This window comes from Carettochelys insculpta, chromosome 2 (genome assembly GCF_033958435.1).
Source record: "Carettochelys insculpta isolate YL-2023 chromosome 2, ASM3395843v1, whole genome shotgun sequence".
NCBI classification, from domain to species: Eukaryota; Metazoa; Chordata; order Testudines; family Carettochelyidae; genus Carettochelys; species Carettochelys insculpta.
The window spans coordinates 3661120-3689119 of record NC_134138.1 but is presented as its reverse complement, the minus strand read 5'-3'; the positions used below and the strand labels follow the sequence as shown (position 1 = coordinate 3689119).

General features: G+C 59.9%; 1 protein-coding gene and 1 pseudogene across 1 annotated transcript in view; one reads left to right on the top strand and one right to left on the bottom strand.

The window, feature by feature from the left end:
- Window positions 1-28000, top strand: part of LOC142009057 (vacuolar protein sorting-associated protein 28 homolog) — a 251897-nt gene that overhangs the window by 48343 nt on the left and 175554 nt on the right. The gene's annotated exons all lie outside the window — the stretch shown is intronic.
- LOC142009041 (tonsoku-like protein) lies at window positions 8-11047 on the bottom strand (annotated as a pseudogene).

The following is a 28000-nucleotide window of genomic DNA, read 5'->3' as shown; positions in this document are numbered from 1 at the left end:
GCTCCAGCTGCGAGCGGTCGGGCACTTCAGATGCTCTTACAGAAGAGCTTGTGGTGCTGCGTGACTGTGCTCAGAGAGGTGCCCGGAGGGCCAAGCCAGGACTCACCCACGCCCCGCTGGTTGATGCCGCTCAGCTGCCGGCTGCAGAGCCGCAGATCACGCACATTGGCAGAGACCCGGGCCCACGTGGTGCTGTCCAATGGGCCTTGCAGCCTGCGGGAAGGAAACAGGCCGTTGTAGCCACTGTGGCGCACTGAGAATCCTGGACCCGGCCCAAGAGGGGACAGGCTGGGTGACCCCCCTTGTGCCCTTTCTATCAGCTGCAGCCCCTCGCTACTCCAGTCCTGCCGCCTCTGCTCTGCTCTGCTCTGGTCTGCTCTGCTCTGCACACCACTACGGAGAGAGAAGCAACTCGGCAGCGCCAGCCCGGCCGGGGGCTCTGCTGGATCAGGAGCAAAACTCCAGGGCTCACAGCCTGCCCCTGCCCCCTCAGGATCACCTCTCAGTCCCTCCAGCGAGGGCAGGGTGATGCTCCCCCGGCCCTGCCAGGTGCAGGGAAGCAGGACCCCTCCGCAACCCAGGGATCTTGGAGCCCTTCGCCCCCTCACCTGCCAGGCTGAGGTATTGCAGCCCCTGGCGCCTCTCCCCCAGCGCTGACAGCAGCATCTGCAAGCCCCCGCTGGTAACCTCTGGGTTCGCAGACAAATCCAGGGAGATGAAAGTGGGACAAACCAGGAGGCACCTGGGACCAAGAGAGTCAAACAGCCCCATGCCTTTCGGCTCACCCACAATGCACTGCTGCCCCATGGCCCACCCACTCCCTGTGGGCTAGGTGTTAGATGTGCGGTGTGCTGGCACTGCAGCCTTGGAGCGAGACCCCCAGGGAGCACAAGGTGCGACGGGGAAGGGAGGCAGCTGGACAGGTGTACTGCCTGTGAAGTGCAGTAGTAGAACCAGCAGCTCCACCCGACCACCAATCCACGTACGCCCGGTTCTGGAGGCAGGTCCTGCCGCTCACCAGGCCTCCCACCCAAGGGCTTGTGGCTCAGACTCCCTTCCCGCTCCGCCTCTTTTTACGGGAGGGGGTTCACCTGGTGGCCCAGAAAAGCACAATGCAGGGACAGAAGGTGGCCAGTGGGCTAAAGGCGAACATGGCCACCTGACGTCTCACTCAGGCTCTCTTCCTACTATGTCCCCATGGGCTGGCTGCTGGGCCCAGCCACCCCACGGCTCCTACCCAGCAGGAGATCACTCCGCATAGGACCCAGCTGGGTGAAGGTTGGTGTCACACACCCACCCCATTACCTTCTGCCCCACAGCAAAGCCCCTGGCCCAGGGACCCCAGCGCTGCCCCTTTACCTGGCCAGCTCTGCGACAGCCTCATCATTCAGGTGGTTCCCAGAGAGAGCCAGGTGGGTGAGCGCACATCCCTGCTGGAATGGAACGGGGGGGGCTGAGCCCAAAGCCACACACCACAGCTGAGCCAGTCAGGGCCAAGCCAGCTGCGTGAGAGGCCCACAGCCCCAGGACAAAAGGGGCTCCCCTGCCACGTGCAGAGCTCCTGCAACTCCTGCAGCCAGAGAAGGGTTACTGCAGGACCCCCTTGCACCCGTACCTGTGTCAGGCACCTGACCACCGGATCCACGAGAGGCTCGCCTAGGCGGGCCGCCACCGAGCCAATCTCCAGCTGGCTGAGGGTGGCGTAGGGCAGACTCCTGAGCAGCAGCTGCAGGCCGCTGGAGCCCAGGGCATTGTGGGACAAAGCGAGTGTCTTCAGGTGCACAGCTCCTGGGCCGGGGCATGCTGGAGAGACAGCGTGTTAAGAGTGAGCCAGCTGCCGTCTGGCCCGGGCAGATAAAGGAGGCTGGGAGCTTGGCGGAGGGCCTGTCCATAGCTGCCTAACTGGAAACTCAGGCACCCAACAGGCCTGCACTGGGAAAGAACGGCAGAGCAGGCTGCTGTGGGGCAGACCTGGCAGGGAACCCAGGGCGTGGTAGCTGTGGGGCAAGACTGAGGCAAGCCCAGGCCTGGGTAGCTGCGAGCTGTGGGGCAGAAGCTGGCAGAGAGCGGACAGGACAGCGGTCCGCATTCTTTCCATGAGTGGAACCATCCTCACCCCCAAGCTGTAGGCCCCGTCCCAGTGAATGGGGCCCTCCTGGCAGTGCCTCTGTGTCACAGGGGGGCCTAGCCTGTAGACCGTGGCGCTGGGGGAGGGGAGCCACAAGGGAGGGCACCACCTGTACCATGAGGCCACGCCTGCTGTGCCCCCACTCGGGGCTGGGGGAGTGCAGGGGCACTTACCTTTCAGGCTGTTGGCCAGCAGGAGGCGCTGGTGCTGCCCAAAAGCCTCAGAGAAGCCACAGGCCTGCAGCCGGAGCGTGGTCAGGACCGGGCAGGCTCGAACCAGGCAGGCCAGGGCCTCGCAGCTCTTGTCCCCTAGGGGGTTCAGGCTGAGGTCCAGCTCTTCCAGGCTCTGGAACAACAGGGGCGGAGGAGTCACCCCAACCTGCTGGGCTCTGCCCTGTGCCACCAGACAGCCGGGGCTGCACCCCCGCTGGGAGGACCACAGCGGCAGCCTCAGCCCCAGAGAAGGGACGGAGCAGCAGAGCCCCCCCCATGCTACAGGGACCCTCACAACCAGCCCCTCCCCAGAAGGACCTCGGAGCAGGCACCTTGGCACCAGCACGGCCACAGCTTACTCCTCCCTGATCCGGGGAGCCCCTGGTGTCCATCAGGGCAGCCCTGGCAGGAGCTCATCAGGGCCCTTTACACCAGCAGTGCCAGAGCCGTAGCCCAGAGCGCCAGGATGGGCAGCTTGGGGGTCCCCGAACCTGCTTGTGTCTCCGGGGTTCAGGCGGGAGGCCGGGGCCCCTCCCACCTGCCTTTGAGGGGAAGGGAGGTGCTGGACACACCCACAAGCCAACCTGGAAGACCGCTTGGGAGGGCAGCCCTGCTGCCAGCGCGCAGAGCCGCTCAGCACCGAGCTGGTTGGCCGACAGGTTGAGGAGGGCCAGACTGGGCATGGTGCCCAGCGTAGCCAGCAGCTCGGCAGCCAGGCCATCGTCCAGCCCCGTCCCAGCCAGCCGCAGCTGGCGGATGGAGCTGTGCAGCTTGAGGGCACGCAGGAGTGGGGTGAGGTGGGGTTGGTGCAAGGAGAGGCCACAGGTGCTGAACGAGGGGCCCGACTCCTGCAGCTCCATCATCTTCAGCAGAAGCCGGTGCTCGCCTGCAACAGGAGTCCATGAGGGAAGACCAGTCGCTGTGGGGCACCCAGACTGACGAGCTCCCAGCCAGCTGCTGCCTGGCCGGGGCTAGAGCCAAGCAGCCAGGGAGAGGGTGGGGGTCAGCCGCGACCGAGGACACCCTCCCCCTTCCCAGCACCACGTGGGGGGCAGCCGCGACCGGGGGCACCCTGCCCCCGCCCACACCACGTGGGGGGCAGCCGCGACCGAGGGCTCCTGACATTGCGCACCGTTCAGCGGATGCTGGACAGGTCTTCCCCTGGCATGTAGCACGGCCCTGGGGGTGCCAATCTGTCCACCCGAAGCCACATTCCACCTCTGTCCCCTTCCGTAGCTGGGCCAGTGACCCGGAGACTGAGGGACTTGCCCGAGGTCACACACGCAGACGGTGGCACAGCTGTGCCCAAGCCCCCTGGACCAGCCTTCCCACTGGAGCCCCTCCTGCCTGTCCCCCCCACGGGCCGGGTGGCACTCTCCCCAGCCGGCTGACCGCCCTGAGGCGCTACAAAACCCAGCGAGACCCTGTACATCCAACGGTTCCCACACGCAGGCAGGCAGCAGGGTCCGTGGCATCCCCTTACCCACGGCCAGGCTGCAACAGGCCTTGCGATACTGGTCGGCGAGCAGGGGCAGGTCCCAGGACTGCACCTCTGCCAACACCTGCAAGGCAGACGAGAGCCCTATGGGTAGGAAGGAAGGCCGGCTGGCTGGGCAGCACTGGCAGGCTCAAACACAAGGGGAAGGGCATCGCCAGTGAGGGGTGAAGCCAGACCTCCGAGCTCCCAGTCATCTGGGCCCTGCCGGTTGGTGCAGAGTCCACAGTGATGGGCCCCACCACGACCCTTCAGCGGCCTACAGGGGGACCTGGTGGGCTCAGCCCTGGAAGCGCCAATCCTGGCTCGGGTGCCCCTCACCTCCTCGTTGCTTTGCAGGACGTCCACGATGAGATCCTGGGGAGCCAGCAGTGCCCCTTCCTTCTTGAGGGTGAGCTGGGGCAGCAGGCCACAGGCCTGGTAGTGGCGCTGGGCCGCCTGCTCTGCCAGCCACGCCACCGGGCATCTCTCGAGGCCACTGCAAGGGAAGGGAAGGGAAGGGCAGGGCTGAGCCAGAGCGCCCCACCAGAACCAGGCCCCCAGCCCGCCCTCCCAGGGTGGGGCAGGAACAGGGCAGCCCCCCCAGTGGCAGAGGGGAATTGCCCTGTTACCCCAAGTCCCTGACCCCCTGGCGCTGCCTGGGAGCTGGACCCCTCTGAGGGTGCTGCTAATGTTGCCCCAGACCTGGCTCGGGGGGCAGGACTCCCGGGCTCTGGGCCACGCTGGGAGGAAGGATGCGAGGCGGCTCTCACCTGTGCGGCACGGGGATGAGGAAGACGTTGTCTTGGACCCGGACCCGGACCCGCACTCGGATGGGGGGTGGCCGAGTCGGGGCTGCAGCCAGCAGTGGGGCCTGGGAACAGGAGAGGGGAGTCAAGACCCAAGAGACAGCCCAGGGGACTCCCTTGCTGTTGTGCACCCCCAGCACCTCACCTGTGGGGCCTCTCCACTGCCGTCTACGGGCCTCAGACCAGCGGCTGGCTCCGGAGCCACCAGGGCCTGGCCCCCGCGGGACCGACCCAGCGACGTCCTGTCCACTATCTGGGTGAGGCGGCTTTGCCGGGCCCTCCTCTTCTGGGGCAGAGCAGCTGGGAAGGGGGCTGCGCCGTCGCTCTCAGACCCACTGGTGCCCCCTGAGTCCGAGCCCGACTCCCCCGGGCGCCGGTGGCTCCTCTTGCGGGGCTCCCGGCTCGCCCCCAGGTCGTCCTCCAGCCAGTCATCCCCCACGTACTCCTCGGCTGGGATCAGGGCCGGCCTGGCAGAGGCCTGGCAGGACTGGGCACTGCCCACGCCACGGATGGCTGCTTCGTACTTGGCCTGCCCGGTGCCAGCGGGGGGCAGCCCAGGCTCTGCCCGCCCGAGGAACCCCAGCACCCGGCTCTCCTCCCCCAGCGCCCTCAGGCTCAGGAGCCGCTGCCTCTTCTTGATGGGCCGCAGCGGGGTCATGCACTCGTCCAGCTTGGCCCAGCACTCTGGCCCCTGCCCGCCACACTGGGTCAGGATCCTGCAGGGCGCAGTCGCCTTCGTGGAGGGGCCCCCACTCTGGGGCTGGGGGGCCACAGCTGAGCGGGGGGGTGTCAGCGGCTCAGAGAGCTCCGCATCAAACAGCTGGCTCTGCGGCACATCCTGTGGGGGCTGAGCCACCTCTGCTGCTGGGCGGGAGACAGGGAACCCCGTGAGTTGGGCCCAGCCCCCAAGAGATGCCCCCCCACAGCACCACTCCCACCCGGCCTCACCTCACCCCACCACCGCCTCCTTGAGCAGCTGCTCCATGGCTCGGCAGCGCTGGCGCGTCTCCTGGTCCAGGTCCCGGCCGTACATCCTCACCCACTCCCGGAGGGTGCCCAGAGGGCTCAGGCCCTGCGGCGGATAAGATGGAGGGGCTGAGCCTCAGGGCCGCCCCCAGAAACCCCACAGCTGTGCAGGGGTGCCGAGCCCAGCGCCCGCCCACAGGCCGCTGCTCCCCCACCTTGGCGTTCCTCAGCACCGCCGACGCGCCCCTCTGGAGCAGCAGCTCGGCCACGTCGAAGTGGCCGCAGTTGAGAGCGTCGTGCAGGGGGGTGATCCCCTCGCAGCCTGGGCCCCCGGGGTCATCGATGGAGGCACCACGCTCCAGCAGCAGCCGCACGATCTCTGGGCACAGGAGCCGGCAGTTACTGCTGGGTGGCAGCACCAGGGCCCCCTCCAGCCGGCCCCCATCACCCGTTCCAGCCCCTGCCGTCATCCGCCCCCCACACCGACACCCTCCCACCCTCCTCACCACTCACCCAGGTGCCCGTGGTTACAGGCCTCGTGCAGCGGGGTCCAGCCGCAGTAATCCCGCGGGTTCAGGGGGTGGCCCTGCCCCAAGGAGGAAAGAGACATGAACAGGCATGAGGGTTACGTGGGGGCCAGGTGCCCTGCTGGGCTTCATGCCAACTCCCGCAGGATCTCCCCCTCCAGCTGCCCTCCCTGCGGGCCAGGCCGGGAAGCTGCCCCAGTGCCCAGCGCCTACCTGGCTCACTCCCACGCGCCCTGCAGGCAGGACACACTTGCTGAACGCGTCCCCTGCTGGGGGCTGTGAGGGCCACAGCAGAGGGACACCGCGACCCCAGCCAGCCGCCCAGCTGCCCCCACGGGCCGACGGAAGGTACCCCAGGGCGCCCTGCCCGGGAACGAGGAGCGGCTCCCACCTGCTCCAGGAAGAAATGGACCCGGCGCAGGTTCCCGTCGATGCAGGCGCGGTGCAGCGGGGTCTCACCCCGGTCGTTGCGCCGGTTCCACTGCAGGGCACAGGGAGGGCGGAGGCGGGGTCAGCACTGCCCGGGGGCCCCAGATCAGAGCCAGCCCCCTCGGCCCCCCGCCCCGCGTAGCGCCCCGGGATCCGGCGTCGCCGGCGCAGGAGCTGGAGCGACGGCCCCACGGGGCGAGGACGCTGCGCCCAGGCCCAGCCTCACCTTGGCGATGCTGCGGCGGCCAGGCACGCTCTTGCTGTAGCCGTCCAGGTCATCTTCCTCCCCGTCTGGAACACACAGGCCTGAGTGAGGCACCCGGCTGCAATACAGCCCCCACCCTGCCAAAGGGGGGCCTGCGCCAGGCAGACGCGCAGGGCTACAGCCTCACCCGGCCGGGACTCGGCTCCGGCTCCCTCCCCGTCCCCCCCAGCCGGCCCACTCACCGCTCTCAGACAGCTCCAGGTCGCTCTCCTCCAGGGGCTCGCTGCTGTCCTCCTCCTCCTCCTCCTCCCCCGCCCGGCTGTCCCTGGCGCTGCTCCAGCCCTGCGAGCGGCACAGGCCCTGAAGCCTGGCCAGCGTGTCGGGGGCCTCAGGGCGCCCCCACTTCTGCTGCAGGGGGTGAAGGTGCTGTAGGATTTGCTGCTGGGGGGGTGAAAGGATGGGCTGATCACCCTACCCAGCCGCAGATGGGGTTGGGCGCTCCCAGGGCTGCTAGCCCAGGCCTTGTCAGCTGGGGGCGCTGGCCTTTAAGGCAGTCCCCAGGCCCCGCCCCAGGCCTGAAGGGGCCCTGCAGGGAGCAAGGCCAGGGCACTGACCATTGGAGCAGCTCCCAGGTCCCCCAGCCCCTGCCTAGCCCAGAAGCAGCAGCTCCCAGCACTGACCACTGGAGCAGCTGCCAGGCCCCCCAGCCTGGCCCAGCAGACAGGCTACGAGTGAGGGGAGGACGCTGGCTAGGCACTCTCGAGTCCATCCCCAGCACCGCAGCTGCCCTGGGCGCCTTTCAGCTCCGAGCCCCGGCACCCCACGCCCTTCCCCTGCCTTTCTGCTGTGCTGGCGCAGGAGGAATCGGGTGCAGCCTGGAATCCTGGGCGGAGTGAGGAGCTGGGCTCCCCGGCAGGTGAGCAGCACGGTCCCTCCCGGGTATGTGCCAACAAGGAGCAGAGCCTGGAAGCGGGAGGGGGCCAGAAACCAGCACTTTCGGCCACAGGCCCTAGCAGGGAGGTGTTGTGCGTAGGGCGGGGGGCTGGGAGGACTCCTGGGTGCCAGTCTCAGTTATCGCAGGCTTGGGGGACCCCGGGAGGGGCACTGCCAGCTGCCCAGCCTGAAGGGGGTGCTGCAGGCGAGCACTGGCATCCCCATTGGGCAGCAGCTTTGGGCCCGTCCCCTCACCTGCAGCCTGGGCTCCCCAGCCTGCTCCGCGCACCGGAGCGCGCTCTGAAAGCAGGGCTCCAGGGCCTCGTAGCCTTCGCCAGCCTCCTCCCTGGCCAGGGCGATGTTCAGCCAGGTCTTCCCCTCCTGGGGCACACAGACAATGGGATTAGCTTCCCCCCACCAGTCCAGCTCCACTGGCAGGGAGCCCACCCAGGGGTACGGGGTAAGTGACAAAGAGCAACTCCTTTGCCATCCTGACTCTTACTCCTGCCCCACCCTCCTTCCCTGCTCCCGAGCTGTGGGGCCCAGCCAGGCCCTGCTTGCTAGCTGAGCTCCCCTCCCGCAACTCCCCAGAGCACGGCCAAGCCCAGCACAGGGTCCCCAGGCCCTGCAGGGTGAGACCGGCGGGCAGAAGGCAGAGCCCAGGCCGCCCCCTCACCTCCAGTGGGTTTCCTCGCCGCAGCGCCAGCTCCGTCTGGTAGTGCTGGACCGCCCGGCCGGGCTCCCTCAGGTCCACAAAGGTGGTAGCCAGAGAGACGTGGATCACAGCCAGCTCCTGCTCAGGCTTCTGCAGGGACTCGGCGTAGCGCAGCTGCCAGAGACACCGTCCACAGCATGCTGTGCCCGGGGTGGTCGCCCGCCCCCGCAGGGCTCGCCCAGCCCCATCCCTGCTGCCTGCAGGAATCTGAGCGGGTGCCCCTGCCCTCGGGCCACAGCTTGGCAGCACTTCGGCGGCTAGGAGGAAGCGGAACCAGCCCCTTACCATGCACGGAGCCCAGCCTCGAGGCAGCCTGGTCCTCCCCCAGCCCACAGGCCGAGAGCAGGGGCAGCCCTCACCCACCTGCCTCTGGTAGAACTCCACCGCCCGGCGATAGTCCCCATGCTTGGAGAACAGGTCCCCCAGCTGCTCACACAGGCCCAGGGCTGTCTGCAAGTCGCCGGGCACTGCCTCCTCCAGAGCCTCCTGCAGATGGCTGACCTTCATGGCTGGGGGAGAGGCCAGCAGTGTGAGTGGCACGCACCGGGGGTGGGCTGGGTTCTTCCCCCTAGAGGCTCAGGGCAGGTAGGGGAGCCACAGGTGAAGGGGTATGTGGGGACCAAGGTCCCCCTCACCCAACCCAGCCTGCAGGCCTCTGGGACAGTGAGCACCTGCCGAGCCCCCTTCGCTGCCCCCCTGGGCTGGTGCGGGGTCAGTGTCAAAGCACCGCCCTGTGGTGCCACTGGGGCTACGTCGGGGACGTGCCAGAAGCCCTGTCAGGAGTGGCCTGTGCAAGCGCGGCCCTGCACCCGAGAAGCCGCGGCACCTTTCCCTGGGCGTGCCTGTGACACGGGGGTGGGGGGGGCGGGCACCGCCCCAGGAGCCACAAGCCACACAGGGCTGTGAAGGGGAGGGGCTGCACTGAGAGCCAGAGGTGGAGAGCTCCCAGCCCCAGTCAGCCTGGGCTGAGCCCTGGGGAGTGACACCCAACCTCCTCCCGGCCAGCTGCACAGGCCACTGGGTCCCCTCAGCCCCCCCCGCGCCGTGTCGCAGGGAGCCCCAACCCGAGCCCCCTCAGCGTAACGCAGGTTCCTGCGGATGCTCTCGCGCTGCTGGGGCTGCTGGGAGCCCAGCACGTAGGCCTTCTTCAGCGAGCGCCTGGCGGCCACAAAGTCCCCCAGGCTGAGGAGCACCTGCAAGGCCCCAGGGCAGCAGGGTCAGCAAGGGGAGGGGCAGAGAGGTCCAACTACCAAAGGGTGCTGGCCTGGCGGGGGGGGGAGGGGGCTGTCCCCTTGCTGGCCATGCTGGGTGGTCAGGCCCCAGGGGGAAGAGCTTGGGGGCCAAGTACGGGCTCCCCACTGCCCTCACCTGGGCGATGCCGGCACAGCACTCACTCTCCATGCACTTCTCCTTCATGGTGTGGGCGCAGTCGCGCGCCCGCTCCAGGCAGCGCATGGCCTTGGAGTGCTGCCCCTCCCGCAGGTGGATGTGGCCCAGATTGAAGTAGGCCCGGTACAGGTCTTCGTAGAGGTGAGTCTGCCTAGAGGGAGATTGGTCACCCCCAGGGTCGCCCGCCCATTCACGTCCTCAGGAAACCCCTGGGCCCCCACCTGACACCCCCCAGCCACAGCACCAGCCGGTTTCCTGAGCCAAACGGCTGCAGCCACCAGCAGAGGGTGAACCCCAGGGAAACACAGGAGCTCTTCAGAGGGGCCTTCGGCCTATCAGCACCACCACCCGCCCCCCCCAGGAAGGGGCCAGGGCCTTGCTCGGAGATGAAGATGCTCTTCTTGATGTACTGGCTGCACCTGGCCTGGTCCTTCATGCTGTCGTACACCAAGCCCAGGTTGAGGTAAAGCCGGGCCCTCATCTCACTCAGCTCCCACTGCGGCACCTTCCCTGGGACAGCCAGAGCCAGCCCGTCACCCAGCCAGCTCCACAAGGCAGGAGCTCCAGGGCCAGAGAGGGGCTGGACAGGTCCTGGACCCCTCACCCTCCAGCTGGCCGAATGAGCTGAGCAAATTGTCTCCCAAGGGATGGGGTGCGAGTGCTGGGAGGTCCCTACGGAACAGTCTCGGGCCCGGTCCTGGCTGCCCTGGTGTGGAACCGAGAGGTCAGAAAAGGCTGGAGGTCCCTGAGTGCCCCTGCATATCCCACAATCCCGGCGGCGAGCCTAACTGGGCCTTACAAGCCAGCACGAGTAGATGGGAAGCCCGGATGAAAGCCTGAGGGCCTGCCCCTTCCTGGCCAGGCCAGGGAGTTCCAGCTCGGGGAGGGCATGGAGCTCAGGGACCAGGGACATCCCAGATGCAGGCTCTGGGGCAAGGACAAGGGGTAAAAGGTGGGGACTTAGACCGTCTGGTCAGACAGCCAAGGCAGAGGCCGACTGGTGACACTCCCCAGGGCGCACCACATCCCAAGCTGATGGCTCCCCTCCCTAGCTCCGTGTCCCACAGCTCCCAGCCCAGCTCTCACCTTCCAGCTGCTCCTCCAAGATGGCCAGGCTCTTCATGAAGGCCTGCTCCGCCTCCCAGAGCGCCTCCCCGGCCTGGCCGCTCTCCGCCACGAACATGTAGGTGCGGCCAATGGTGGCCCAAGCCCTCTGCTGCTCAGTGTGGTCGGACACAGCGCAGGCCAGCTCCAGATGCTGGCGCTGGTGCTGATGGAGCAGGAGAACAAGAGGGCGCATGAGACCCCCCAAGCCCCATGGATCTGGGCTGGCTTTGAATTGGGCCCTGCAAGGCTGACAGCTCAGGGGTTACCACTATGTGCCCTAGTGTTCCCTTTTAAACCCCTCCAGCCATTCTGTCGCCCCTCCTCTGGCTTGCTGCCCCTCTCACCCCATGGCCTTTGGCGGGGCTGAATACTGGGAAAGTAGCTCTCAGCCCAGCTCCTGGGGAGCCCCAATCCCTGCAGCTGATTATCCCCCTCTCCCCCATTACCTTCAAAGCAGCTTCATAGTTCTCCAGCTCAGCCAGGCGCTCCCCAATCTTCCGATGGGCCACGGCACAGCTGATAACATCCTCCACGCTCTCCAGGAGGCGCAGCTCCTCCTGGTGCTCCACCAGCGCCTCTCGGTACCGCCCTGCCGGGAGCAGAGAGACACTGGGGTGACGAGCGAGCCAGCTGGCTTCCCAAGGCACAGCAGGGGCCCCTGGGATGAGGCGCACCCACTCCATCAGCTACAACAGCAGCCAGAGTAACAAGCCCGGGGCGTAACCCCTCTTGGGGCTCAGAGCTGACATGCACCGGGGACTCAAGAGCACATCTCCTATGTTAACAACAACAAGTCCCGTGGCACCTTATAGACTAACGTATTTTGCAGCAAAGGCTTTCGTGGGCAAAGACCTGCTGCATCACATAGAATCAGAGAACACTAGGACTGGAAGGGACCTTGAGAGGCCATCGAGTCCAGCCCCCTGCCCCAATGGCAGGACCAAGTACTGTCTAAACCATCCCTGATAGACATCTATCTAACCTGTTCTTAAATATCTCCAGCGACAGAGAGTACACAACCTCCCTTGGCAATTTATTCCAGTGTTTGACCACCCTGACAGTGAGGAACTTCTTCCTAATGTCCAACCTAAACCTCCCTTGCTGCAGTTTAAGTCCATTGCCTCTTGTTCTATCCTCAGAGGCCAAGAAGAACAAGTTTTCTTCTTCCTCCTTATGACTCCCTTTTAGATACCTGAAAACCGCTATCATGTTCCCCCTCAGTCTTCTATTTTCCAAACTCAACAAGCCCAATTCTTTCAGCCTTTCTTCATAGGTCACATTCTCTAGACCTTTAATCATTCTTGTCGCTCTTTTCTGGACCCTCTCTAGTTTCTCCACATCCTTCCTGAACTGCGGTACCCAGAACTGGACACAATACTCCAGCTGAGGCCTAACCAGCGCAGAGTAGAGCGGGAGAATGACTTCTCGTGTCTTGTTCACAACACACCTGTTAATGCATCCTAGAATCATGTTTCCTTTTTTTGCAACAGCATCACACTGTTGACTCATATTTAGCTTGTGGTCCACTGTAACCCCTAGATCCCTTTCTGCTGTACTCATTCCTAGACATGCTCTGACAAAGCGGTTCATTGCCTCCAAAAGCTCATGCTCCAAAATCTCTGTTAATCTATAAGGTGCCTCAGGACTGCTTGTTGTTCTCGAAGTTACAGACTAACACGGCTCCCTCTGTGATACTCATCTCCCATGTTGTAGCTGACGGCCTCTGATTTTCTAGCTACAGGAAATACAGTGGCTCTAGCACACTTGGATGGCAGCAGAGCATCAGACAAAATTAGCTACGTGCAACGTTAGCCAAACTGGAGCACTCTGGGATCAGCCCAGGAGCGTACAGGGGGAGAGAACAGGCTTCAGGGGGTGCAGGCAACAGGCTGTGCCGAAAGGTAAACTGGCAGAGGGCAGGGATGCTCCTGGCACAGCTCCTCAGAGATCCGACACGAGCCCAGTTGTACCATATCTATTAATGCCCAAGGCAGGAACAGCAGGAGTGCACTGATGGGCTTTGCTGCAGACACAAGTCAGGAAGGGCACTCGCTCCGGAGGAGGATCGGCATGGTAGGCAGGACGATCGGGGGGATCTCAAAGCCTGCAGCAGAAACGAGGCGCTGCTCAGTACGACAAAGGACAAGGTGCTTGGAGTGAAGGGCTACCGATAGCCGGAGGCTCATCAGCTGAAGTGAAGGAAGGTGAGAGAAACCTGGATGCTTTGGCTGGTTATAGGGTGACTAAAGCCACCTATGCAATGCAGCCACACAGCAGGCAAAGGCACAGTCTCTCCAGCAGAGAGAGGACCACGTCCATGACTGGTGACAGCTGGTCTGGACCACGAAGTACCATTTCCTGAGCACAAAGGGGGACTTCACCCCAGAGAAAGGCAGAGAAGAGCCACTCAGGTTGTTGAGGAAGGCAGAGGTGACTGGAAGAACTTGGCTGGCCTAGCTCGCAAAGAGAAGGCTGTGAGGGTGTCCCCTGAGTCTCCGGTGATACACCCAGGAGGTCAGGCCCAGGCTGGGGCCAAAGCAGGGAATGCAAGGGACAATGCTGGCCTGAGAACAGAGAGTCTTGAGTAAAGTTGGCTGGCACAAAGGAGAAGGTTTCTAACCATTACAGGGAGCTGTGGGGACGGAGGCCAAACAAGATTCAGGTTAAGGAGAGAGCTAGATGTCACAATGGCAGGGAGTTTCAGGCATGGGGCGTTCTTCTTCAAGAGCAGGGCTCAGGTCACAGGCCAGGATCATCGCACTGAATCGGCTCCCTGCTGGGGGAAGGTCAGCTGTGTGGCAGACACAATCTCCTGGGGGCTGGTCCCAGCCCATGGATGTACCATCCCTGCAAAGAAGAGCCATTCCAGGCCTGCTCCCACGGCCAGGAGCCCTCCCCCGCCCAGCCGTCACAAACACAGCCAGACCAGCACCGACAAAGACAGCCGAGAGCATTGCCCAGTGACCAACTTTCCAACGGTGGCCCCAAAAGCAGGGCCTCCAAACCTTCCTCAGGACGGCTCTCCCGGACCCATCTCTCCCAGCGTCAGCCCTGGCCATGAGAGCCAGACAGCAGTCAGCTAGCCACCCTTCGCCATTGAGAGCCAGGCCCTGGGACCCACTCAGCATGTCTGGCCAAGATCTCCCCAAGCTGGTTGCAAATGGCAGCTTCCTCCTTCAGGCTGCCACTCCTCCGGGCCTTGTCCTTTGCTTTCTGGAGCACTGGGGGGCCGAGAGGGGGGGGGGAGAGAAGAACATCAGAACCCGGTCAAGCTCCCACAGCCTGTCAGCATCAAACCCCTCTGGCGCAGAGTCATCGGCCCTCTAACTACGTGCCCAGCTCAGGGCAACAAATCACAACACGCAAGATTTCCAATTACCTCCACCACCATGGAATCTGACCCCCAGCCTGGCTGCATGCTCCCTGGGGGAGACAGGAGCTGAGTCCCAGACAGATGGACAGGACTGTCGCAGGGTAGTCCAAACCCCCTCACCCCACACTGCCCAGACCCGTCTGGGAGCCTAGCTCAACGATCCCACCTATAAACGACCCTCTCTCTGGCCCCACATGTTGACCCACACACCCTCAGCCCCACCCACCTCCACCCCCTCTGACACCCTCCTGCCTCCCTGCCACACACAACTGCAATATCGCCTTCAAATCCCACACCCCCTCTGCCCTTGCCACCCTATCACCCACCTGCCTCTGACTCCCCCCATCACCCGGCCCCCTCTGCTCCCCCATCACGCCCCAGATAGTGCACCCCCTTCAATCCCCCCATCACCCCACACCCCACTGCTCTGCCCCGCCCCCATCACCCCACCCCACCCCAAACCCCATCACTGCCCTGCTCCCTCTCACCTCCCATCACCCCACACCCCACTACTGCCCTGCCCCCTCTCACCCCCCATCACCCCACACCCCACTGCCCTGCCCCGTCCCCTCTCACCCCCCATCACCCCACACCCCGCCCCGCCCCCTCTCACACACACCCCCTAGAGCTGGAAGGGACCTCTGGAGGTCATCTCATCCAGTCCCCTGCCCTGGCATCAATTTGCCCCAATCCCTCACTGGCCTCCTCAAGGCTTGAGCTCACACCCCTAGGTTTAGTAGGCCAATGCTCAAACCCCTGAGCTATCTCCCCACCCTAATTAACGGACGTTACTCATAACTTTAACTATAAAAATTATACGTGTACATAAATAGATTTTACAGGTCCAGGGGGTTATAACATTAAAAATGATAGGTCACAAGTCATTTTTTGTTCAAAACATTTCTGAGTTATTCATAGGTGTGTTCATAACCCTTTTTCCGTAAAGCGTGGGGGGATGGTCCTTCACAACAATATGTTTAATCGACTCTCTGGGTAACTTTTTTAGTGCGTCAACAAAAGCAGAGAGAAGCAACTGATGTCCACAGTCAACAATCTTATCTGGTGGCTAAACTGTGCTGCAGTCGGACAAATGCAAGGGCGAAATGACAGAACCCGGAAAAAAAAAGATTCGAAGGCTGTGCACTTTTAAAAATGAGTGGCTGCAACTCCCAGAGTATCAGAATTGGCTTATAAAGGCAAATGAAGACTCAGGATATTGTTCTATTTGTGATGTTCAATTCACAGTTAAGTTTGATTCTGTAAAAGCCGTCAAGCATCATGCAGAAACAAAGGGTCACAAAATCAAAGTACAAGGACAGGTGTGGTGTAATGCTAGCAATAAAGTCTCCGTAAAGAGTAACAATGCTGAAGAACAACGCATATGCGCAGCTGAATTGCTTTTAACATATCCTGGAGTTAAACACTACCACAGCTACCGTTCTCAAGATTGTGGAAATAAACTGTACCCCTCCGTTTTCCCTGATTCCAAAATAGCCTCCAAAATTCACTGTGGAATGACAAAAGTAGAAGCTTTGATCGAGGCTGTATTAGCACCACATTCTTTAAAACTGGCTGTGCGAGACATTGGATCAGCACCTTTCTCAATCTCAGTGGATGCTTTTAATATAGGGAGCATGAAACTATTCTCAGTTGTCATCCAGTACTTCAATAAAGATAAGGGAATCTGCACATCACTCCTAGACTTTCTTGAAGATGCAGATGAAACATCAGAGGTGATTGTAAAGAACTTACGGAGTTGTCTTCAAAATGCCAGTCTGGTACAGAATAAAATTGTGGCATATGGAGAGAGAGATTTTGAAGAAAATGAGTCTGGTTTTGTGCACCTAAAACAAATGCTGGATTTACCAAACCTTGTACCAACACATTGCAGCACTCAGATAGTACACAATACAGCAAAGCATGGCTTGAGAATGCTCTCTTACGACGTAGAGTGTTTGGTCCTCAAGGTCTTCAGTGAAGTCTTTGCACTAGATGAGAATAACGGTGAACTTAAAGAGTTCTTTGATTTCATGAAGACAGACTATACAGAAATCTTACGCCAAGTACCAAAGCCCTCAGCTCGCCGCCGTGGGGCCCTGCAGCTCTCCTCCGGCTGCACCCGCCCGCAGCAAGGCGAGCCTCCCCTGGCTGCAGAGAGCCCCCTGGGGCCGGGCTAGGCCTGCCAGTCCTGGCCTGAGCACACCCCCAGCACCTCTGCCCTAGTCCTGCAGAGGCTTCATCCCTCTGCTTGGGCCAGGAGCAGCAGGCACGGGGGCTCCCTGCAAGCCGGTGAGGAGGGACCCGGGCGCAGGTCAGGGCGAGGCCCAGGGCCCGGCTGCATTACTCCTGGAGAGAAATTAAGGCAGATGAGCGCTGCCTCTTGCAGCCCCAGCTCTGGCCCACACAGGCCCTTTGCAACACAGCCCGTCAGCCCTATTGCCAGACCCTCGCCCGTCCCCTCTGCCAGCTCCCCCCACCAGCCACCCCTGCTGTCCTGCCCGGAACCTGATTCTGCCCCCCCAAGGCAGGCCTTGGCAGGCTGGGCAGCCTGAGGCTGGCACTGGGCTGCCGGTATCTCCCAGCCGAGCCCACAGGAGGAAGCTGTCGATAGTGGGGGTCAGGGGACAGCTGCTGGGTGTTAAGGAGTTGTGGGCCCTGCTACTTAGAGAGATGCACAACAGCCAGAGATGCAGCCGGAGCCTGCAGCCCCGGCCAGCTCGTGCAGAAGTACCGGGCAGCTGGAGCGCAATGGGGAAGGGGGGAGGCAGCGCTTTGCTCTGAGTCACAGTGGAAGGAAACCTCCACCTTGGCCCTAGGGGGGCCCCGATTCTGGAGCTGCAGCCCCAGTTGGGAGACGAGCTCCTTCCTGGCTGCCGGGAGGGACGTACCGGCTGGCCGGGCAGCACAGTCAGAGCAGTGGAGTTAAACGATACCTGCCCAACTCCCACCCTGTGGCACGGATCCGCCCGGGGCAGCAACGCAGAGCCGGGCTGTCTGAGGCTCCCAGGTCTGCAGGTCCAGCCAGCTCGGCCCCGCTGGGACAATGCTGGGGCTCAGCGCCACGGGGGATGGTCCCTGGAGCAAGGGGCTCGTCCGGGGGAGGGTAAGAATTCTCTCAGCATTTCCGCCCACCAGCGCAGCGGCTAGTGCAGCTCCATATTACCAGCCCCCAGCCCAGGGACAGCCCTAGGGATGTGAGGGGGTCCCCAAGCTCTGCCCCCGGCCGCAGGCAGGAGTGTGATGGGGTTCAGGGTCCCCAAGCGCTGCCCCCCAGCTGCAGGCAGGAGTGTAATGGGTTCAGGGGTCCCCAAGCGCTGCCCCCCAGCTGCAGGCAGGAGGGTGAGGGGTTCAGGGGTCCCCAAGCTCTGCACCCCAGCCACAGGCAGGAGTGTGATGGGTTCAGGGGTCCCCAAGCTCTGCCCCCCCGGCCGCAGGCAGGCGTATAATGGGTTCAGGGGTCCCCAAGCGCTGCCCCCCAGCCCCAGGCAGGAGGGTGAGGGGTTCAGGGGTCCCCAAGCTCTGCCCCCCAGCCGTAGGCAGGAGGGTGAGGGGGTTCAGGGGTCCCCAAGCTCTGCCCCCCCAGCCACAGGCAGGAGGGTGATGGGCTTCAGGGGTCCCCAAGCTCTGCCCCCCGCCCCGCTGCAGGCAGGAGTGTGATGGGTTCAGGGGTCCCCAAGCTCTGCCCCCCGGCCGCAGGCAGGAGTGACTCAGCAGGTGGAATGGGCATTTTGTGTCGCCAGAGGCCCAGCTCAGCACAGCGGGGTCCATGCAGCCGGCAGAGACAGTCATTCCAGCCGATCCTGGGGAGAGGAGCCCTCCACACCAGGGCCTCAGTTCCCCCTTTGTTCCTCTCCTCCAGTCCAGGCTAACTGCCCCCCACTAACTGCCGTGTCTAATTCACACCCAGCCAGGCTCCTCCCTGGCTGTGGTTGGCCCAGGGTGTTACCTGGCAGCTTAGGCTACAGCCGCAGGGGTCATCCCCGGCCCGTGGGAGCTGCTGGGCCTGTCACTCACACATCCACCCCCCCACAGCACATCGCCCCCCCCTTCCAGACCAAGCTGAGCAGGGTCACTCAGCCAGGGAGCTGGGGAAGTTTGGGCCCTGCGCCCTGGGGTTAAACATCAATTGAGCCAGCGGCGCTCCCCTTCGCTGGGGCCTGCCTCCCTGACGTCCTGCAGGAGCTGATCCACCTTGTCTGGTGGCTGGACGACATTGGGGGCCAGGCCAGCCCAGCTCCCCCCGCGGTCACACCAGCCCCTCCTCTTCCCTTGGGCTCTGCCCAGGGGCTCCCTAGGCAGGCCCATGAGCTCTGCAAGCCGTTCCCGGAAAGCCAGGATGTCCTCCACCCCCCACTGTCCACCCAGGGGAGCCCCCCCAACTCTCTCAGCAAGCCCAGGGGTTCCCTCCCCCTTCTGCACCACAGCTTAGGTGGGGGGCCCTTGGGGTCCCTGGGTGCAAACAGCAGGTGGGACAAGTGCTCCTCACAGTCCTGAGATGCCGGAGGCCTTTATGCAGCGGCACCCCTTCTCCATATCCCAAGGAACCTTCCCAGCAGCCCGTGGGGCCGGGACTAATGCCCCAAGGCCCAGGCAAGCCAGATCCCTGGTTTCCCCCACCTGCACCGGAGCAGGGTGGACATGAAGTCAGCCCCTTGGTTGCTGAGGACCTCCTGGGGGGACCCAACCCTGCTGGAAATGGCCAGCAGAAAGTCTGCTGCCGTGTCCACCTTGGGAGGGCAGAGTCAGGCCCCACCTGGGTGTATTTCTTCCCCAGCTGGGTTGCCTTGCCAGTGGGCCCCACTGTATCTATCGCTACCTTCTGGGAGGGCTCCTCGGGTGGGCAGATGCCTCAGGGCAGCTTTCCCCAGCCCCTGGCAGGAGCTGCAGGTCTGGCAGTCCCACTGCACGCCCGCAAATGTCCCTGGCCAATGAAAGGTCTGAAGCAGCCTCAACAGGGGGTGCCTCGGGCGATACCTTTGGGGAACCAGCAGCAGCTGCTGCTGGACACCCCGCCCCCCCCGATTCTCCTTTCTCCAGGACTCTCCTTCATGCTCAGCCCAGCTGTCCGTGAAGTCATCTGCCAGCTCCTCCGCGCTGAGAGAGTCCTCTGGCCGCGCTGTGAGAGTCCTCTGGCTGAGACACACTCCATGGAACCGTTCCAGGACACATGGACCATCAGCTTAACCAGGTCCTCTACAGTCTGGGCTCCCATCCCACACACCCCCTTGCCGTAGTTCTGTGGCAGATGGGAGGCCAGGTCTGCACAGGTCTCCTCCGGCCCCTTCTGTGCCTCCTGGAACAACTTCTTGTACATCTCGGGGCTCAGCGTGAATTTATGCAGCAGGGCCTGTTTGTAGTGCTCAGGCTGCAGCCCCTCCAGCACCTCTGAGCCAGCCGGGGGTGAGCTTCTGGAGCCATTCCACTGAGGGTACCTGGTTCAACTTGCACGTTCACTCAAAGGAGGTAAGAAACCCACCCAGGTCCCCCCCCATCCTTATGCTGGGCCAGCACGTGCATCTCTAAGTGACCCCCAGTCCCAGGCCTCCTGGCCCTCTCGCTGCTCACTGCCTCTGGGCTTCTCAGCTCCCCCAAGGCCCGCTCATGCTGCCGCTCTCTCATCATAGAGCTCAACCCAAAGATTCTCAACTGGCTTTTATCCCTCCATATACTGGAGCTCTGAGCCATCATGCTGCTCCCACACATGGAGCTCAACGCCTCCTCCTTTTCCCCCCAGCCTGTCCTTCCTGAGCAGTTTATACCTTTCCATGACCGTGCTCCAGTTATGTGAGTCATCCCACCACGTCTCCGTTCTTCCAGTCACCTCATACTCCTTTGACTCTGCCAGGGCCTCTAATTTCTCCTGTTTGTTTCCCAGGCTTCTCGCATTCCTGTACAAACACCTGAGACAATTTGCTGATTGGCCGACTTTCTCCTTTCGAACGAGTGGTCGTCCTTTGTTATTCCTCCTTCCTTCCCCACTTACCTCAGGGCTTGTGTCACCGTCCCCGAACAAAGCTGTTGGCTGTAAGGGGGAAGGCGTGGGCCCCAGGGGGCTCTGTGGGGGGCTGTGTACCTCAAGGGGCTCTGCTGGGTGTCCTGGCAGGGAGGGACGCATCTGTCCTGCGTAGCTCTCTCTGCACCAGGCCAACCAGCAGGGCCAGTCTGTTCTCTAGAGCACAAAGGGCCGCTGGATTTTCACAACTGTTTTCAAAGCAGCCAGCCAGCTTGGCCTTGAGAAGGCTGCGTATCAGAGAAAGCAGGTCCCACCTCTCCAACACCCTGGCACCCATGCCAGGAAACACAGAGAGTGGCCACAAGACCGAGAACAACATTTATGGGACCTTGTCCCCCCCAAGAGAGCACCATGCGCCAGCTCCAATACTTTACAGAAAAGGCAAAACTCACATGTACAAATCCCCCAGCCCTCCTCTTGAGCCATTTCAAACCACAGAAAACAGCAATACCTGTAAAATGCTCAGTGGAGTCTGATACTCACAGAGCTTAGAGCTAATAAACAAACCTCCATTGCAACTGCTTCTGAAAAGTAAAACAGGTTCCCGTACAGAACCGGACTCACCCACACTTCGGCCGTGTCTACACGTGCCCCAAACTTCGAAATGGCCACGCAAATGGCCATTTTGAAGTTTACTAACGAAGCACTGAAATGCAAACGCAGCGCTTCGTTAGCGTGCGGGCGGCAGCGGCGCCTCCAAATTAACTTGCCTTGCAGCCCGCGGCGCGTCCCGACAGGACTCCTGTCCGCAAGGACCCCGCCTGCTTCAAAGTCCCATTATTCGCATCAAGTTTGGAAAAGGAGCCCCAAGCCCCGCCTGGCCGCGCCGCGCGGCAGTAACGCACGTTAATTTAAGCACTGCTGAACCCCACACGCTAACGAGACACTGAACAGCCATTTCAGCGTTTAATTAATAAACCTGGAAATGACCATTTGCAGGCTCATTTTGAAGTTTGGGGCACGTGCAGACGTAGCCTTTTTTTTATTTATTGAAGTCTGAAGACCGAGAAAACTTCTACTGCATTACTTGGTCTCCAGACTTGTTTAGCTGTTCGGCAGCCTGGAGACAGGGCTCAATTCCTCAACACTTCAGCTCATGGCAACCAAAGATTCACTCAACTTGAGGCTGCGTGAATCAGGAATCGACTGTACATGGCTTGGCCAACAGACGTTTTAGCATATAGGCGTCTTCCTCAGCCTGGGACAGAGTTTGAGGGTTGACTTGTTGATATGTGTGTGTAAGGAATGTGCCAGCAGGAGCTCAGGACTGGGAAAGGCTTGTGTGCTTCAGAGCTTATTTGCATGAAAATCTAAATAGATGCATATGTAATACCCTCTCAACAGAGTCTGATGGGAGCAGGTGAAGCTGTGAGGTTTCATGTCTTGTCATGAGCATGTTCTTGTAAAGTCACAATTTATGCTATGATGCATGTAAGAAATGTGGGTTCTCACCCATGCTTGAAGTTGTTGTGGACTCTAGGGTAGTCACCGTTACTTCTAAAGATATGGGTTGCACAGGGATCCTTGGTGGGGTAGGTTTCTTGCAAGCATACTGATGCATAGTAAGCTTTGTGAGTTTGTACTCTTGCAGAATAAAACCCCATGAGGTGGTTGTTTGAGGGTTAACCATGTAGTTTCTTACATGTTAATTTTTCACACACAGTTTTTTTGGAAAAAAAGACTTGTGTATTTTGAACTCACTTTATTTCTTTTTGTTTGTGAGTTTTTAAAATATGTGGGGTTTCTTCAGAAGCCAGTTTTATTAAAACCAGCTGAAAAACTTCGCTTACAAGAAAAAAAAAGGCAACACACATTTTAAAAGTTCATTAATAAGTTTCCAAGTGGTTAGTGCACGTAATATTTGGTAGAAAAATTATTTGTGAACAAATAACAAAAAGGCTGTCTGTTGTGTGTGGCTGACTGGGTTTGCTGTGCTAATGGGAACAGATCAGAGCTGCTTCAGGGTTATGGGCTGAGATTTGGGCTGTGGTGAGAATATAACACATGAGCCTACACGGGAAGGTTGCCTGGTTCCCTTTCTCAAATTGAAGTCAAATGAGGCCCAGTTAGGACTGACAAGAGGACTGGGAAGAGGGGGGGACAGCAAAAGCAACAGTCAAAGATAAAGAAAATCATGGCCGTGGCCAGAACGCATTCTCTCCCATGACTCCTCCCCCGTGGGATACCAAGGAGGTGGGATGAAGCCTTCTGTCTCAGGACCCACACAAGTGGTTGGTGACTATAAGGGATGTGGTTAAGGGCACACACTGCAGGTCTAGCGAGGCCTAATCAGAGAGGGTGTCAGGGAATGGGGCCAGTGCGGTGTTCTGCAGTGTCTGAGCTGGGAGGCGACACAGCATGAAAGCTCTGCGGTGTCAGGCTGGCAGAGGAACCCTGGGGAGCAGATTTGGCCAGGTTGCAGAGCTAGGGGGGCACTTGCTTGGAACTAACTTACCTCAGGCTTCTGATCTCCTGATTTCCGCTTCTGTCATGAGAGCTGGGGGAGGGATAAAGGGAAAGCCTTCTAACACTGCCTTGCTGGAAACCAGAGCCACCTCCCCACTTCCACCCCCAGCCACTGGGCTCACACACCTCTACCTTTGAGGCAGAGCTGGGCCCTGCCTGTTCACATTGTCCAAATGCCCACCAGCTAAACGGAGAGCCCAGGGGGTTTGCCCTTTGGATGAAGAATGCTTGAGAACAGGGGCAGCAGCTCAGGTTTGTTCAGCTTTTGCAAAGATCTTTGCAAAGCTGTCAGCAACCGGCTGGGGCAGCTGGTTTTCCGGCAAACAGTTCCGGGGCGGGGAGGAGGGGGACAGATCCCAGGCCAGGCTGTGCTACAGTCGGGTACCTCTGTTTAAACAGTCTGCAACAAGCGAGTTAACATTAGAACACAACCAGGTTTTAGAGTTACCGGCCATTGAGCTGAATGGAGCCACTCAACACGGTCATTTCCGACTCCCTGCCGAAAGGCTGCATCAGACAGTGCTGCGCAGGGGCACGGCTGGGGGGATGCTGCTTCCCAGAACATCGGCACACCAAATGCAGCATTATTTGGACTCTGTGGGTGCTTGGGACACCCGCACCCCATTGGCCCATGTTGGGAAGGCATTTGGGATTGACGACGATTTGCGTATAGGCACAGCCGTCTCCCTGAGGCCGGTAGGGGGGCTCCTTCAGAAACGTATGGAGACTGGAGGGCAAAGCTGTGGCTGTGTCTAATTTTAGGGGAGGGCAAATGAGGGAAAATGTAATGGCACATTCAGAGCTTGGCAGGGGTGTGTAGCTAAACTCTTCCCACATGGTGCCGCTGATTCTTGGCGTACTGAGTGTGGACGTACGGATTCCCTTCCCTCCGCCCCACAGTTGGCTTGAAGTCAGTTACTGTGACAGCAGCTGCTGATCCCCGTAAACTCGAATCGGTGCTCTAGGGCATACTCTGAGCAGCAGGCTGGGCGGTAAAGCAGCCCATGCGTCACCTCCAGCTTGCCCGCCTGCAAGACCCTTAACCTCGGCTTCTTTGGGACAGAAAGAGCCGTGTTAGTCTGTATTCTAGCAAAACAAAACAGCAGTCCGCTAGCGCTTTAAAGACTAGCAAAATAATTTATTCAGTGATGAGCTTTCATGGGACAGACCCACTTCTTCAGATCATAGCCAGACCAGAACAGACACAATATATAAAGCACAGAGGTCCACAAATCGTCATCAAGGTTGGCAAGTCAGAAGAGCAGAGGGCTGGCGGGGCTGGGGTGGGGGGAGTTAAGAGTTAGATAAAACAAGAAAGCACTTAAAAGGTAAAAGAATCCTTATAATGGGGCAGGTAGTTGCTGTCCATCTTCAAACCACATGTTAATGTGTCAAATTTGAATACGAATGTTAGTTCTGAGCATTCCCTCTGTAGACGGCCGTTAAAGTCCCTTTTCAGTAGCACACAAGCTCTCAGGTCTTTAACAGAATGGCGTGCTCCAGTAAAGTGCGGGCTGACAGCTTGGGGTATTTGGAGTTTTTTAATGTCTGCTCTATGTCCGTTCATTCTTTGTCGAAGAGCGTTTGTGGTCTGTCCGATATACGTGGTGTGTGAGCATTGTAGAGGGGGTCAGAGGCTCAACACATTCCACATGCGCTGCCTTAGGCGCATACTCGGTATCTCATGGCAGGACAAGGTCCCCAATAGCGCAGCGCTTGAGAGGGCAGGCGCCGCCTCCACGGTCACCCTTCTCAAACAGAGGCGTATGCGCTGGCTGGGCCATGTCTCAAGCATGACGGATGGCCGAATACCGAAGGACCTCCTCTTCGGCGAACTGGCGTCTGGAAAGAGGCGGAAAGGGCGACCTAAATTGCTCTACAAGGACGCATGCAAGTGTGACCTCAGTGCTCTCTCTATCAGCGTCAACACTTGATCCTGTACTTAATGTGGTAAGGTCCAGGGATGAAATCTCCAGCATAGATATGTGGGCAAAGCTGACAACAGGGCTTGTTACAAGGAAAAGTTCCAGGATAAGTATTTTGGTGGTACAGCCTATGATTGGTAGAGAGAAGCCTGATAAGGTTGGGAGGTCGTCTGTAGGAGAGAACAGGCCTGTCACCGAGGTCCTTCTGGAGTGTGGCATCATGATTAGGGATAGGTTGTAGGTCTTTAATAATTCGTTGCAGCGGTTTGAGTTAGGGGCTGTAGGTGATGACCAGTGGTGTTCTGTTCTTGGCTTTTTTGGACCTATCTTGGGGTTGTTGGTTTCTGGGTATTCATCTAGCCTTCCTGATTTGTTCTTTTTTTTTTTTTATTTAACCTATTGGGTAATTCAGGTTTATGAATGTTTGGTAGAGCTCTTACAAAACAAAGCAGCCGAAATGCAGCACTTTAAAGACTACCCAAAAGATTTATTCGGTGATGAGCTTTCGTGGGACAGACCCACTTCTTCGGATCAATGGTAGAGATCTTGTAGTTTTCAGCCTCTGTCACTAGGATCAGAGCAGATGCGATAGTATCTCAGGGCATGACTATAAATGATGGATTGTGTTGTGTGTGCAGGATGGAAGCTAGAAGCATGTAGGTAAGTCTAGCGATCAGTGGGTTTCCGGTAGGGTGTGGTACCGATCAGGCCATCCTTGATTTGTACTGTAGTGTCCAGGAAAGGTATCTCTTGTGTGGAGTGGTCAAGGCATAAGTTGATGGTGGGGTGCAGATTGTTAGAGTCTCTGTGGAATTCTCCTAGAGTCTCTATACCAGGGGTCCAAATTAGAAAGACGTCATCCATGTTTGGTTAGTACAGGAGGAGTCATAGGGGACGAGAGCATCTTTGGGAGAGGCAGTGACACTGCTGTGCTCCCAGGAGTGGCTCCCTTTCCCAGCAGAAAATGCAACACAATCAACACAGGTAGGACTTGAATCCACAACTCTTCAATCCTCCATTAGGCTACTGGGTCTGGCTGTAGATTACAGGCTGTTTGCTTCTGAGTGTGATGAAGGCTACTGAGCTGCCGCCCCTAAATTTTCTGCCAGTGCGGGGGTCAGGAAGGAATTTCTCACTTCCAGACGTTGGCAGCCAAGTGCCTGATTAGGATCAAGTGGGACCTTTCTTAGAAGCAGCTGGTGTTTGCCAATGGCCCAGAAAGGCTCCCACCAACCATCCCATGCTTGGAAAGCAAATCCCTGCAAGGGAAAGGACCAGAGTGTTTTGGCAGGTGAAATAGGACGGGGTTTCTGGGCACAGCAAGAGAACTCAATCCAGGGAAACTTTGCTCAAAATCCAGGCTGCTTACAGCCTCAGGCTGCGATTTCCTTCTCACTAAGGCAAATCCAACCAGCCACCACAGCACCTCTGCCACCCCACTGGCCAGCCAGAGCCACATCAGCAAACCCCCAGACTTCCCAGCTGCTCTACCAGCCCAGACCAACAACCCCCAAATTAAGGTGAGAGGCTCTTAAGCCTATTTCACCAAACTCCACACAGATTGTTTCAGGTCCCAAAGGGCCCAGCCCCAGCCCCAGCCCCTGCCCCTGGTCAATATATACTTGGATCTTACCCAAAACAACACGCTCAGCAATTCTTTAGATCGAATATCTAAAGATTTATTAACAAAAAAGAAAGAACAGGGTTAGAGAGAAGAAGTGTTGAAGCAAAACTTTACTTGCATCAGTCATAACTTCCGACGCAGCCAGCGATGTTATTTGCTGATTCTTGAAAGTCTCTGAAAGTTCATTTTGGCTACGTCTACACGTGCACGCTACATCGAAATAGTCTATTTCGATGAATAACGTCTACACGTCCTCCAGGGCTGGCAACGTTGACTTTCAACTTCGACGTTGGGCAGCACCACATCGAAATAGGCACTGCGAGGGAACGTCTACACACCAAAGTAGCACACATCGAAATAAGGGTGCCAGGAACAGCTGTAGACAGGGTCACGGGGCGGACTTAAGAGCAAGCCGCTCCCTTAAAGGGCCCCTCCCAGACACACTTGCACTAAACAACACAAGATCCACAGAGCCGACAACTGGTTGCAGACCCTGTGCATGCAGCATGGATCCCCAGCTGCCGCAGCAGAGCCAGAAGCCCTGGGCTAAGGGCTGCTGCACACCATGACCATAGAGCCCCACAGGGGCTGGAGAGAGAGCATCTCTCAACCCCTCAGCTGATGGCCGCCATGGCGGACCCCACTATTTCGATGTTGCGGGATGCAGATCATCTACACGTGCCCTATTTCGACGTTCAACTTCGAAGTAGGGCGCTATTCCCATCCCCTTATGGGGTTAGCGACTTCGACGTCTCGCCACCTATCGTCGATTTCAACTTCGAAATAGTGCCCAACACATGTAGCCGTGATGGGCGGTATTTCGAAGTTGCAGAGATGCTGCATTTAAACCATGTTCCAGCTGGCTCCATCCTTCTGTCCCTGACCTTGCACAGCAGGGGATGGGGGGCTACCTGCCAGCCCACGCAGGCCAGGAAGCAGCACTGTAGCTGTTTCTCAGCATGAAGACTCCTGTGGGGTCAGCATTTCCCCTCACAGCCGCTCTGCAGAGCAACCATGGGAGCAGGAGGAACTGACCAAGCCTGTGCCAGGCTGGGACTCAGGCAGCTTTGACCAAGGAGGCTCGGCACCCTATTGCAAAAGGGTTACTAGGTAAAGGACTGACAAAGGGCCTTACTGCCGGGCCACCTCTGGGGAACTTTACTGGGAACATTCAGACAGGGTTACCCTACAGAAGAGAGAACATCCCTGAGGCGCAGCGTGTCTGTAACAGTACCCACTCGTTCCCACCGCAGTACCACCGGGCTCAGCAACCTTGGAGGCAGTGTTGAAAACTGACCTTCCATCCTCTCCAGCCTGAGTGCCGGTGATACTTTTAAAAGCCACTGGGGGTCCTTCTGACAACAGCTCCGTGAATAAACACGCGAGGAGGCAGGGCTCTCCCGCTCGGGGAGGGGGTTGGCCGTGTGAGACGGGCTTTTCCTACTCCCCAGGCGGCCTGGCTCTGTGCCAGCACCCGGCTGCCTGGGGGGAGGAAGGGCGGGGCTGAGCTCCCGCCTCACCTGCTGTTCTTGGCACGCGTGCCGGCTCCGCGGAGCCCTAGCACGTCACACGCGCTCCCGTTCGGGCTGCTGGCGCCTGGCCCTTGTACCGGGGCTGTGGCGCACTCCGGCATCCACCCACCAGCCAGAGGCGCAGGGCGCCGGCTCCCCCCCCCCACGGGATTGCACACCGCCGGGCCGGGCGG